We start from the raw sequence: 13,327 nt of genomic DNA, 5'->3' as shown, positions 1-13,327 counted from the left end.
GGGACCTGGATGCCCAGCAGACACAAGGAGGAGGGTGCAAAGAAGCAGCCCGTGGAGCAGTCCCTGCAGGGTCCCTGGCTCCCAGCCAGCCCCTTGTGGAAAGATTTCACATTTCCAACATCTCCCCAAATTATATATATTTTAAAGATTTTATTTATTTGAGAGAGCAAGCTCGAGTGGGGGGGAGGGGCAGAAGGAGAGGGAGAAGCGGACTCCCTGCTCAGCAGGGAGCCTGACGTGGGGCTTGATCCCAGGACTCTGGGATCGATCATGACCTGAGCCAAAGGCAGAGGCTTAACCAACTGAGCCACCCAGGCGTCCCCCAAAACTATATTTTTTAGCATATGAAAAACTTTAATAAACAAATGCAGATGCTTTCTTAGAGCCTGGTCAGCTGGCCTGGGTGGGTCATCTTGCCTCCCTGGCAAGAGGGGAGTCTATTTATAATCTGCTTGAAGCTACAGACTGGGCAGAAGAGTCTATGGAACATGAATGTTTGTTTCCATCTTGGCGGTAAATGGAAAAGCCTTTAGATGAAGGCTAAGGTCTGGGGCAGGCCGAGGAAGAAGAGATCAGAGATGGCACAGACCTCTCTTGTGTACACTTGTTGCAAGGTAATGGTTTGAAATATTAACCAATGAATTCTACCCCTTCCTCATTCTTTCCTTCAGCCCAGATTTCTTTCCCCATCTGAACTAAGCAAGTCATCATTCATTGCCTTAGGGAGAGGCTAATAAAGCAAAGGATGGAGTCAGTTCTCAGTCTCTGAGTTTCAAAAGCCTAGTCACAAAGGGTTATGGAAACAGTTTGTTGCAGGAGAGATTTGGGGAAATTCATAATTTACGGAATTCAGAGCGTCCTGTCCTTCCCTCCACTCCCCTCCCTTTGGAGATTAGACCAGAGCCAGGACCAGTGCAGCAGCTTAACGATACCACAGTCTATGACAATGGTGCCCCCTAGAGTTGTGCAATGTACAACCTACATGGCTGTGCCTAGTGGCCTCAGCATTAAGTTCTTTCCCTATTTCTACTCACTCTCCTTAGCATGGAGGCCGCTCTCCTCATTCTTGCCTCCTCATAGTTTCACCACGGCTGCTGTACCCCTAGGTTTTACATCCATGTTCTAGGTGAAAAGAAGAGGGAAAGGCAAAAGGCTCTTAATGAGAATTTTTATTTAGGAAAGGATGTCCTTTGGGATAGACTTCTGCCTTGATCTCATTGGCCAGAACTGTATGTGACCTCTACCTACAAGGAAGACTGAGAAAAGTCCTTTCATTTTCCAAGCTCTCTCACATGAAGACAAGAGAAAAGTTCTTGAGGGGCCAATCCCCATGGTCTGCCATAGAGAACATGTGAGGCAGGAGGTACAGCACGTGCAAAAGCTCAAGAGTAAGAGCATCCTTGCTATATTCTGGGGGCTATAACAGTGCTGGGACCTAGTAAGCACTCACCAGACACTTGCTAGATGAATGAATAGAGAGATGAAGTGAGAGCATAGCATGGTAGAAAGGCTAAGAGAAATTCAGAGTGGCTGCATGCAAGAGAGAAAGCAACAGGACAAGAAACAAGAGGATTCAGTGGAGCCAGGGCATGCAGGGCCCTTGTGTTTGATATCTATCCTAAGATCAATGAAGAGCCTTTGAAGAAGTGTCTGCATGGATGTAACTTGGTTTAGATTTGTGTTTCAGGAAGATCATGCTGGCTGCAGGGAGGGGCACATTTTGGAGATAGACAAGACAAAAGGTAAGGAGCCCATTTGGAGACTATTGCAATATCCAAGCTAGAGAAAATGGTAGCCTGGAAGAGTACTTTGGTAATAGAAATGGAAAGAAGTGGTCAGAATCTAGAGATATCTTGGAGGCAGAACTGACTGCACTTGGCAATGGATTGAACATGGGAGAAAGAAAAAGTCAAGGACAACTCTACAGTTTCTGGCTCAGGTTATTGAATCAGGAAGCATAGAAATAGCAGGCTTGGGTTTGGAGAGGGGTGATAATTAATGCAGTTTGGACATTATTCCAGATCCTGTTATGTACACACCCCAAGATTTGCTCATCCCCACCTGCTCCCCCAGGCCTTAGTCACCTGTCCAATGGGGACTGCCCAGCTACAATCACTGGTGCCCACTTGCCTTATCCCAAATCATACTGGTCTTGGAACAATTCTCTTTAGCTCTTTGAACTGCTTCTCATGCAACCATAGCAAGGGCACTGGCTCCTTATGTGGTAGACAGGTGGTGGACTTGAGTAGCCACATCACCAGCATCTTCTCTACACGTTCCTCAGGCAGCTGTCACCAATGGTTAATTCTGTTCCACCCAGGTCCTGCAGCTTGTCCAGCAGGTTCCCAGTGATGCCCCGTCTCCAGTTCCTTGTATACCATGATGTACTGAAGTTTCCCTGCTTCATCCCACTTTGTCTATATCAATAATCCTTCAAGCTCCAGCCTTTCTTGAACTTGGTTGGACCCATTCCAAGCTATGGCTTCTCTGATCAATTTTAGGCTTAACTAAAACACCAAACTAGAAGCTTGTGGTCTGGCTTCTCCAGTGGATGCCTGGAGGAGCCAATTAACACAACCCAGAAATGCATGAGAGTTAATACTCATGAAGCAGGCCTGACCCATGAAGTATAGGAGAAAGGAAGAAACCACTGGATTTCTAGGTCTCCTACCCCAAAGGTGTGTTCCTAGGCATGGTTCTTCTATAAGTCCTGTCTAGAAGACATTCCATGTGCCCAAGCAACTGGTTGCATTTTTTAAAAATAAATATTTATTTATATATTCGGGGTGGGGAGGGAGAATGAGTGGGGGGAGGGCCAGATGGAGAGGCAGAGAGAGAATCTCAAGCAGACTCCCCACTGAGCATGGAGCCTAACGCTGGGCTCAATCTCACAATCCTGAGATCACAATCTGAGCTGAAACCAAGAGTCGGATGCCCAACCAACTGTGCCAACCAGCTGCCCCAACTGGCTGCATTTTTTAATGAAGCTGTGGCTAGTTTGGTGTAGTACTTCCCCATAATAAAGTACCTAGGTGGCTTAAAATAACAGGTCAATTCTCTCAGAGTTCTAGAGGCCAGAAGTCTGAAATGAGCACAGAGGGCTGTGCTCCCTGAAGGCTCTAGGAGAGAGTCCTTCCTTGCCTCTTCTAGCAGCTTGTGGCCCCAAGTACTCCTTGGTTTGTGGCAGCATCACTACAATCTCTGCCTCTGTCTTCACATGGCCTTCTCCCCTCTATGTCTGTGTCTCTGTGTGTCCTTTCCTTTTCTCATAAGGACCCCAAACAAATTGGATTTAAGGCCTATCCTATTCCAGTAAAACTTTCCCTTAAGTACCTGCATCTACAAAGACCCTATTTCCAAATAAGGTCACATTCACAGGTACTGGGGGTTAGGACTTCACCAAATCTTTTTGAGGGACACAGATCAACCCACAACACTTGGTAACACACCACCTGATATTTGCTTCCTTCTTTCCCTTCCTCATTTACCTTTTTTCTCTCTCTCTTTGCTACCCTGAAGTATGCTCCCTAATAAAGCCTTATCACATACATTTTGACTCAGGATATATTTCCTCAGATATTCATGCAAAGACTTGCTGAGTTTGAGACATCTAAGCAGAGATATCTATCACATGGCTAAAACTGAGGCACAGGGGAAAGACCTAGACTGGAAGAATAAATTACAGTGAATATCTGTCTTGTCTATTCTGTACTCCTCTCTCTTCTTGTGGTTATAATACCTTACTTTTCCTTTAGAAAGCTATAGTTTTACAATTCATTGTGGTCCTGGGGGACTGGCAATTACAGATCACCACTACCACCCCAAACTCACTGAGTAGTCGACTAAGTAGGAATGTGACTCCAATTGGATTAACCAGACCCCTTTCCTGGGAATGAAATAACAATATTGGGAGATGGAAGTTCTTTCTTTCATCTGAGTGGTGATCTAGGTTATCTTGGGCTGTCTACATCCACTCTTCTGCCCCCAACCCCTCTGCATAAGAAATTCTGTCTGCAATAGAAGAGAATGAGGCCAACAGACAAACAGAAGCAGGAGAGAACACGGAGAAAGAGAGGTCTGACAACATCATCTGAGTCCCTAGATCAAGAAATGTATGAAGTCAATGCCACCTCTGAAGTTGCCTATTATGCTAGCCAAAAATTTCTCTATTTTTGCTTGAGCTAGTGTAAATTGAGCTTCTATCATTAGCAACCAAAAGTCCTCACTATATAAATGTCATCAAGATTCAATAATAACAGAACAGATTAGATGCTAAAACATACAGCCTAACAAGAGGGAGTAGGACAGAGTTCCAGAGAGCAGGAACACTTGAGCAACAGTCAGAGAAAGCATTAAAGAAAACTGAAGAGGCCAGGGTGACTGGGTGGCTCAGTCAGTTGAGGATGATTCTTGATTTCAGCTTAGGTCATGACTCTCAGGGTCGTGAGATCAAGCCCTGTGTCAGCCTCCCTGCTCAGCAGGGAGTCTTCTTCTCCCTCTCCCTCTGCCCTTTCCCCCACTTGTGCACTCTCTCTCTCAAATAAATAAATAAATAAAATCTTTGAAGAAGAAGAAGATGATGACTGAAGAGCAGTGGCCAGAGAGATGGAAAGAAAATGGGAGAGCAAGGTCATGGAAGCCAAGGGAGCAAGACTCGTAAGAAGGGAGTGGTCAACGTTGTCAGGTGGTGCTGAGAGAGCAAATGAAAAACAAATGGGAAGTGTCCACTGGGTTTGGCACCAGAACATCCTTGGTGATCTTGAGGAAAGCAGTCTCAGTGGACAAGAGAGGGCAGAAGTTTGATGACCAAGTGTTGAGGAGTAAGCAAGGAATATGGTATATGAATGTAGGAAACACTCAAGAAATTTGGTTGTGGGGGCGCCTGGGTGGCTCAGTTGGTTAAGCAACTGCCTTCAGCTCAGGTCACGATCCTGGAGTCCTGGGATCAAGTCCCACGTCGGGCTCCCTGCTCAGCGGGGAGTCTGCTTCTCCCTCTGATCCTCCCCCCTCTCATGCTCTCTCTCTCTCTCAAATAAATAAATAAATGAAATCTTTAAAAAAAAAAAGAAATTTGGTTGTGAACAAGATAAGAGATGGGATGACAGATGGAGAGGACACAGTGGTGTCAACAAAGGCTTTTTTTAAAGACAACAAAGACATGAGCATATTTAAATGTTGATGGCAAGAAGCTGATGGGGAGGTAAAGATTGCAGCTGTAAACGAGGGAGGGGAGGAATAGTCCCTGGGAAGTTGAGAGGGACTGGAGGGACTGGAGTCCAGGGCACAGACCCCCTAACTGGAGTGTAGGAGGGATATACAGGTGCAGGTTCAGACAGGTCTGAGGTGGGATGACAGGAAGATGGGGGGATTTTAGCTGTGAATTGGCAGCAGGGGGATTGCTGATGGAGGTTCAGACACAACAGACAGGGGAACTGTGGGATTGGAGGTTTGAGGACAAGACTGGGAAGGCCTGTGTGGACAACAGGAAGCATAAGGCTCTACAGAAACATGAAGGAATTACTAGACGTGTGAAGGGACCAACTGGCTGAAGACCATGTGTGTATAATGGCCCCAGCGCACAAAAGAATGTGCTCAGTGTCAGTGCAGGCACGAGGAAGGTAAATGGTTGAGCCCAAATGGAACTGGGGTTTTTCAGGACTGTAGGACAACAGAGTAGAGGCTCCTAGAAAGCTGGAGAAATGGGAAGGGAGGACAGGAAGAGGCTGAGAGAGTAGCTCAAAGTGGAAGGTCTAGGACCTGGAAGTCCTTGGGAGGTTGGAAAATAGGTATAAAGGCCATGGGTTTGGGCATAGATCATTCATGCAGCCCCTATCTGATACTAACCAGAGACCTGCCCCACTGCCACCATTTGTGATTTGGGGCTCCTGAACTAGATCATGAGTTCCTTGATACACAGGGCCACTTGGCCATTGATGAGAGATAGTAAATAAGTAGATAAGGCATGGATGGATGGATGGATGGATGGATGGATGGATGGATGGATGGATGGACGATTTGCATTAGGAGAAATTTTCAATTCCTTTGCCCATGAAGACTTGCTAGGTAGGAGTCCCCATTTTTATTGCATTATATACAAGCACACACAGACAGAGCGTTATACAGGGTACAGGGTGTAGGCCTCTGGGACACATGGCAAGATTCACCAATAATAATTCTAAAGCCCTTTCGACTTTTTTTTTTTCCCTTTTTTTAAACACGGGGCTTGACCCCATGACACTGAGACCAAGACCTGAGCTGAGATGAAGAGTCATATGCTTAACCAGCTGAGCCACCCAGGTGCCCCTCAACTTTACTTCTCAATCAAGACTCCAGCACCCCCTGCAACTCTCTCCAGTCAGTGCCTATGACTGTAATGGGGCCAGTGAGAGCCTCTCAGATTGCACACCCGCCCCCACTCTCTGGGGACTGAAGCAGCAGGCTCCTCAGAGGTGACAGGCAGGATCCACAGCTGAGAGTGCTTACCTGGCTCTGTCTATGGGAAGCATAACTTGAGGGCTGCTGGCCTTGCCCAAAGCCTGAGGTCTAACACAAATGGCCTCAGAGGGCCCTGAGGATCCCTACGGACGGTCCCTCCAGAGGACTCAGTTCTTCAGCGCCTGCCTGTGTGGCTCATTTTCCCTGACAGAAAGGCTTCATTCTCCCTATATTTTGCCCAAAGAAGCAGGGCCAAGAAGAGAATAAGTTCTGAGAAAGCAAGACATAAATGCCTGCCAATGTTCCTCAACCATCCTTCCCAAGGAAATCAGCAGTGGACTCCGAATAACTTCATTAGACCCAGAGCAAGGCAGGAGCCTCTGAGTCAATGGTAGGATGGTCGGGAGAGAGGAGCAGGAAATGAGGGCTTTCTAGATCCCTTCTTGCCAATCAGTGAAGGATAGTCTTGCTATTGCCAGCAAATCTGCCTGGATTAGAGGCCTCTAAAATATCAGCCCCCTGTCTAGTACCAGAAACATGAGCATTTTCCATTGACACTTGCAAACAGTGATCCCACTCCCAGAAGTGACTCCCAGGGAAGGATCCTGTGAGTCCAGGGCTAGGGCAGGCTTTCCTCCAGAGGCTCCGGGAGGCTGGGACACAGCAAGTGAGGAGACAGGGGATTTCCTGTCTGTTAGGGACCACCATGTTCTTGCCACCCAGCCAGCTGCCAGCCTGGGAGAGAGTGCGCACTGCCACCGCCCACCGCTGCCTGGTGGGGGGCTCCAGGCTGAGAACAGCTCCCTTTTCTTGCCTCCTTGCTGGCAGGAGAGGGGCGGGAGCACAGGCAGGCCTTGTGTGGGGCAGAGGCGGGCAGTGGGGGGTGTGCGAGGGACAACCTCCCCTGCAATTGCCCATCTCCCGCTACTCCCCTCAGGCTGGACCCAGCCTCCGCCTTCACCCCAAGCCGCTCTCACAAGTTTGCCGGACCAGCGGGAACTCTGGCCTCAGCCGTGACTTAGAGCTGGGCAGGGGGTCGGTAAGGACGACAGGCTCTGTGGCAGGGCCGGGGGTGGTTTCCTAGTGGGCCTGGAGCTCTGGCTTGACACAGGAGAATCACTGAACAGATGTCCCCTGAATGGGGTTGTACGGTAGCAAAGGGAGAGAAAGGGGGAGTGCCTCTCAGGGCTCGGGTAGGTGTGCATGTGGAGGGGAGGCTCTGAGGAGGGCACGCTTCAGAGCACGATGGACTAGGGATTGCTGTGTGTTTCTCGGTCATCCATTGGTTATATTAGTCACCTGGACATAACAATGCTGCGTAATGACCCCAAAACTTGGTGACTTAAATGAACAACATTCATCATCTCCCAGTTACTATGGGTCAGGAATCTGGGCATGGCTTAGTTGGGTTCTCTGGCTCCAAGTCCTCCACAAAGTGATAATCAAGGTGTCAGCCAGTCTACAACCACCTCAAGGCCTGACTCCCTGGCTGTTGGCAGGGGTCCGCTCTTTGCCAGTTGGTGGACTGAGGGCCTCGGCTCCTCACCATTTGTCACCTGGAGGCCACCCACAGGTCCTTACCACATGGGCCTCCCCATAGAGCAGCTCACAGCATGGCAGCTGGCTTCATCAGAACAAGCAAGTCAAGACCAGAGAGAGAGAAGAAAGTCAGAGAGACAGAGAGATGAGATTTACAGTCTTTTATAATCTCAGAAGTGACATCCATCACTTCCACCATATTCTATTCATTGGAAGTGAGTCACTAGACCCAGCCCCCGCTAGGGGGGGGGGGTGCAACACAAAAGGACAACTGCTGGGAGGTAGGGGGTCCTGAGGGGCAGTTTTAGAAGCTGCCCACCTCAACCCTTACAGGTGTCCTCCACTTTTTGAAAGTTCAGTTTACGCTACTTCGCGTTTATGAAAAACCTACATCCGCACCTGCTTTCACGAACAGAAGAAAGTCCAAAGAGGATTTCCACTGTTACGAAAAAAGGCAAAAATAAAAAATAGTGTTTGGTGTTTGTTTTGCAGGGGGTCAGCGTGGGCCCCAAGTATGCCAGTGCTCCCCCCCGCCGCCACCGCCCCGCCCCTTCCCCAGCATTCCCCTCCCCCCAACATAGCTCTGAACTGTACCTGGGAGCGTCTATGCCTTATCTCAACTTATTTTGTGCATCCATTAGCAAGCTGTGGCCTCAGGTATCAGAAAAGCCGAAGAGGGATTACTTTTGGAGTCTGGGAATGCTCAAAAATGTTTCCCTATAAATTAATGGTCATAGCTTCTTTATATTACACCGTTTCGGCTTACACAAGTGTTCATAGGAACTCTACATTCAGAGAGCAGGGAAAAACCTGTAATTCATTCAGCAATTATTTAATGACGATCTGCTTCGTACCAGGCAACGTGCTAAATACAGAGGATAGAACAAAACTGTGACTGTCACTTGAATATTACAGTCTGGTAGGTGAGGCACATATTAATTAAAGAAACACACAAATGAACATCGAATTCCACTACAGAAAACACCAAAAGGGGCCTGGGGCATGGCATAGGGTGCTCTGAGAGCACTGCACCAGGGGTCTGAGCCAGGAGCTGCCCGAGGAAGGGATGATTGAAATGTGGGCTAAAGGGGGGTAGGGCAGGAGTGATGGGGTGATCAGAGATGAGAAAGGCCAAAGAGCACAGCAGGCCAAAGGATGATGGTGGTGAGTGTAAGTCTGTGTGTGTTCTGCATCTGGGGGAGCCTGTGTGTTCACACTGTGCCAGTGGATGTCTTAGGTACCCAGCACCACTGGTGCACTTGAAGGGACAGGAAGATGGCAGAGAGGACAGAACCTGAGCAGTGCCTCTGAACTTTGACAATTACGTTCCTTCACTCTTCTCCCTGCTCTCCTCCCTCCCCATACCCTCTCTGTAAGGTTTCTTTAGGGAGTCATACATGTCCTCATAAAAAGCAGAATCTGCTGGTGCAGCTTAATGCATCATCTGGAAAAGCAAAGCTGTCTGTGGGGACCGGTTCTGTCCCCGCCCCAGCCTGGAAGCTCCATTCTGCAAACCCGCATCTCCCTCGTTAAAGAGACAGCCTATTGATTGAGACCAAAGTAACTTTTTATGGGTCCAGAGACAGGAAGCCAGGGGCCCCTGTTGGAGGGAGTTGGGGTGGAAGTCCTATGGCCAATGGGAAGGACAGGGTGGGGATGGGAAGAGAGCTGGGAGAGCCCCTGGCCAGGACAAGGTCCCTTTGGGTGTCAAGAGAGCCAAGAGTGGAGGATGCTGAGGTGCCAGCCGGTTTCAGTGTGACAAGGAGCCAACCCCACACACCTGTATCCTAGGCTGACCAATCCCATGCATTGCCTAGTTATATGGAGACAAGCCCAGACACATGCAAATCAGCAAAACTGAGCAAAAAGATGTGTGATCCCTTGTCTTAAGGGTACCCGAGGAGGAGGACTTCCCTCCTTCCTACAGCATCTTGGTGGGCAATGCAAGCAGATTCTGTGTCTAGAATCCTGTTCCAACCCCTCAGACCAGGACCAAAGGTATGACTCCCATTTATTCATGTTTTCATTCACTCAATAAATATCCACTTCTGTGTGCCAGGCACTGTTTTAGGCTCTAGGGACACAGATGTGGTTCCTGCCCTCATAGACCTTACAGTTTAAATAGCAAATAATCATCAAACAATGATTCATATCACCATGTAATGACAATAGTGAAAGAGATATGAAGGAAAAACATGAGAGCTAGCATGGTTTGGAAAACATTATGGAAGCAGGGAAGAGACTCCTGGTCTATATGTTGTCCTCTGGTTCTTGCTGAGCACTGCAGAGCAAAGAGGCCTGTCTGGGCGTCAGTGTTGGCCCCCAATCCATTCCTGTAACACTGTCCATTGGTGTGACATGTCCATTTCCCCAGGAGATTAAGTGTACAGACAGTCTCTGACTTATGATGGTTTGACTTAGCAATTTTTGACCTTATCATGGTGCAAAAACAATACGCATTCAGTAGAAACCATACTTTCAATTTTGAATTTGGATCATTTCCCAGGCTAGCAATAAGTGGCACCATACTCTCTCGTGGTGCTGGGCATCGAGCCCACAGCTCCTGGTCAGCCTCGCCATCACAAGCGTCAACAACTGATACACTTGCAACCATTCTATAACCATACAATCATTGTTTTTCTGTTTTTCACTTTCAACAAATTACATGAGATATTCAACACTGTATTATAAAATGGGCTTTGTGTTAGATGCTTTTGCCCAACTGTAAGCTACTCTTAAGTGTTCTGGGCATGTTTACAGTAGGCTAGGCTAAGCTATGATGCCTGGTAGGTTAGGTGTATCAAATGCATTTTTGACATAAGATTTTCAACTTACACTGGATTTATTGGGAGGTAACCCCATCATAAGTAGAGAAAGACTTGTATGGTGGTCTATTCCCTTTTGACTGTCCACCCATTTTTGCTATGGCCGGCCCCTTCAATCCTCTGAGACTGATGCCAACTCCACCCTGCACTGGCCTGGAACTGTCCTTCCCACGGCTTCTGCTCCAGGGTCCCCTGGCAGCCATCTGAACTCTCCATCATCAGACACCTGCTCGGCCCCTCTCCAGGGGGCAGGAACATTTGCTTATCCCCTTCAAAAACCACTGGAAGTGAAGGAATCTCTAGGGGAGGTGGAATGAGAGCCCAATCCAGGTTCTTTCTACCTAAATGTTCCACTGGTTACGTTCACAAAGTTTTAGAAGAAATGAGACAAAAGACTCCTCCACCAGAACCTGTAGACACCACCTTACTCAAGTGATCAAGAGTAACATCCACCACTAATAAGACAGATTGGCAGTACTTACCCCCGATAAGATGCAGTGAGAAGGGCACATCACTTCTGTTGTATTCTTGCCCAAAATGCATAATCTCTGTCCAATCATAAGAAAACAACAGAAAAACTCAAATTGAGGGACATACTACAGATTCAAGTGATGAGTATTTTTCAAAAGTGTAAACATCAGGGGCACCTGGGTGGCTCAGTCGTTAAGCGTCTGCCTTCAGCTCAGGTCATGATCCCAGGGTCCTGGGATCGAGCCCTGCATCGGGCTCCCTGCTCTGCGGGAAGCCTGCTTCTCCCTCTCCCACTCCCCCTGCTTGTGTTCCCTCTCTCGCTGTGTCTCTCTCTGTCAAATAAATAAATAAAATCTTTAAAAAAAAAAAAGTGTAAATATCATGAAAGACAAAGACAGACTGAGAAATTGTCCCAGATTGGAGACTACCTGACCACTAAATGCAGTATGGCCTCCTGGATTGGGACATCGTTGAAAAACATAGTGAAATTCATCTAAAGCCTGTAGATTACTTAACAATATTTTATCAAGGTTTTATTTTTTGGTTTCTCTCATTGTATTATGGTCCTGTAGCATGATAACATTAGGGGAAGCTGGGTGAAGGATATGTGGGAAATGCCTGTGCTTTATTTGCTCTTCAAGTTTTCTATAAATCTGAAACGATTTCCAAATAAAAAGTTAAGGGGTTAAGAAAAAGTCTTCTCCCAACTTTATATCCCCAAGACTCTCCACAGTGTGAGCCATGACACAGGGACTGAGCTACCAGCCCCCAACACTGCTGAAGTTTCCTCTCCTTCTGTGCTGCAATCTACTTTCTTCCCTGCTCAAACACCCAGTTCTATGAGCTCAGGATCTTCAGAGCCCACACATGCTTTTTTCTCCACCACAAAGCCTGACTTTTGTAAATGAAAAATTTGCTTTTATGGCCATTATAATTCTGGTTGCTTTAAAACAGCGGTTCTTAACCTTGGCTGCACTCTGTAGGGACCTGAAAGGTCCCCATTCCAGGAACTTGTGATTTAATTGGTCTGCTGGGGCTTAGCCTGGATAGCAGGATCCTTAAAGCTCCCAGATGGTTCTATGTGCGGCTAGGGTCAAGAAAACCTTCTTTGAAGACTCCCGTTTATGAATAGCAATGACTTCTTTTGTCTCAGCCAGTCCTTCCCCATGAAGAAATCTACACCTCAGCATCACATGTTAGTTGAGTCCCTCCTCTGGACACTGCTCTAGGTGTTTGGGACAAAATAGACAAAAATCCCTGCCCTTAGAGAGTTGGCATTCCAACCGGGAGAGACAGGCCAGAAACAATAGCAGTAATATGTAGTAAATTCCACAGTACATTTGCAAGTGACAAATGGAAAAGGAGAAGGAAGAAAAACAGGGTAAAGGGCTCAAGGATGGAGAGAAGGCATCAAGCTAGACCTTATGGGGAAGATGACATTTGAGAAAAGATTGGTGGGGCATAAGAGAGTGAGCAGACATTTCACAATATTATTCTCTGCATGTATTTAGGAAAGAAACCTGGTAGTTGGACATTGACAGCAGAGAGGAGTGAGAAAACGGATCCATCAAGGATGACTCTCTGATTTCTTGCACAAGCAATTGTGAGCTTGAAGTTGTCCTTCACTGAGCTGGGGACACTGAGATCTAGAGGTGGAAGTTCAGAGTTACACTGTGGACACTCTGGTGTGAGATGTCTACCAGACATTCATGTGAACCAACAGATAGACCAGGGGGCCACCAACTATAGTCCACCGACCACATCTGGTTTTTACATTTTTAAATGATTGGCAAAAATCAAAAGTAGAATAGTATTTCCTAACACGAGAATTGTATAAAATTTAATTTCAGTGTCCATAAACCAAGTTATGTTGGAACATGGCCATGCCCACTTGTTGTCATATTGTCTACGGTTTGAGTCTGCACTGTAATGGCAGAGTTGAGGAGTCGGAACAGACACCATTTAGCCCACAAAGCCTAAAATATTTACTATCTGGCCTGTTTCACAAACATTTGCCAGGGCTTTACATAGACAACTGGATCGAGGTATTTAAGCCA

The sequence above is a fragment of the Mirounga leonina genome, unplaced genomic scaffold (genome assembly GCF_011800145.1).
Source record: "Mirounga leonina isolate KUSES-001 unplaced genomic scaffold, KU_Mleo_1.0 Mir_91, whole genome shotgun sequence".
NCBI lineage: Eukaryota > Metazoa > Chordata > Mammalia > Carnivora > Phocidae > Mirounga > Mirounga leonina.
The sequence above is the reverse complement of the archived record's forward strand: the minus strand, read 5'-3'. Positions refer to the sequence as shown.